Raw genomic sequence first — 1,553 nt, 5'->3', positions numbered from 1 at the left:
CTGGGCATTAAATAGTCCATTTATAATAGTGTATGAATGTTAAACATGTTGAATAATGAGAATTTTATGGATGAATCGTATCTGATAGAGGCTATAGAGTACAGAAATTACTTCACCTATTTTTATTTTTTTTGTTTCTTGAATGATTCTGTAACTTGTGGATATGGGAGACTGGCTCAGCTTCATGTTATTGACTCTAGACTCTGGTCTATTAATTACAAACACTATTCTGTACCCAAATTAATGGTTCAGTGTGAGGACAAGAGAGCTCTGTGTTTACTTAGCATTACCATCACTCCATATGTGGTAATGCAGATCAACATTTTAAACAGCTCCAACAAATCTGGTAAAGGAATTGGAATACCTTGTTAGAAGCACCAGCTTCTCAGTGACTTTCCTATTAATTACGAACAGTTTTCTTCTTATTTCTGAGTCTTCTTGGGACTCTACAGCTGTAATCTTTATTTAGTAAAGATAATTGGTTCTTGTCATGGTAATAAAGCTCTCCAACCAGTACTTGTTACACAATCTCAAGCTTCTAGCCCCATTTTAATCACGTTTCCTTCACCCACATCCAGCTCCATCTGGATCTACACTGAGAATAAGGTTTCTGATAATAGTACGGATGGAAATTAATGCACTAGAGCATTGGAATATGCAATGTATAGTCAATGTTGTAATCTTTATTACAGGATGGAAGCCTCTTGCTGTAGATAGATGCAAGTTAAAGGGCTCTCTTCAATCTGTTGGAGGTCTTTATTTGAGTTGGTTTCCTTTTAGGTAGGCAGGCTGTATGCTGGAATACACTGTGGGAGAATCTGGTTAGTACCATTAGGAGGAAATGTCAAAACTCCTGCTAAGTCATAGCAGTGTGTTTAACCATGAGGCACAACAATCATAATGTCGGTCAGCTGGGTTCTGTATCCAGCGGCAGTAGCTGCTACATGAAGCGCATGAACATGTTCATCCGTGTGTGCTTCTAATGGGTGGATGCTACTGGGAGTAGTGAAAGCACAGGGTTTCATATGTGCATGTGGAGGGAAAAGCTAAGTTTAACTTCAGTTCTTAGTACAGCCTAGAGGCTGGTTAATTTATTGTACTGACTTAGTCTATGGAGCATTCATTGCCTTGCTTGTCTAGAGCTGCTGCCTGCGTGAGTTCAGGGACTACTTGGAGTGTGCATGTTTAAACTGAGAGTAAACGGCATGTGTGAGAATTAACCGGCTACTGTGCAGAATGGTTGAGGAGAAGCAAGTGGGTTATAAAAACTATATAAAGGCAAAAATGGAGATGGATATGTTATTATTGACCCTTGTGCTGGCCGCGCTGGGCTGTGGGAGGAAGGGCTGATACTGCAGTGGCTTTAGGGCTCTGATGCTCGCTGAGCTAGTTCCAGATGCAAGATTGAGTGATCCTAAAAATGTTGCTGTCCACTTTGCGTTTATTTTTCCATCCCCTGAAGCTACCCTGGATAAAGCACTGAAGATGCCTGCATTCTCGCAAGAATATGGCTTGGCAGAGGACAGGGCTGCGCTCTGAATATTCAGGAGTGT

The sequence above is a fragment of the Falco punctatus genome (genome assembly GCF_963210335.1).
Source record: "Falco punctatus genome assembly, chromosome: 2".
In the NCBI taxonomy this organism is placed as follows: Eukaryota; Metazoa; Chordata; class Aves; order Falconiformes; family Falconidae; genus Falco; species Falco punctatus.
The sequence above is the reverse complement of the archived record's forward strand: the minus strand, read 5'-3'. Positions refer to the sequence as shown.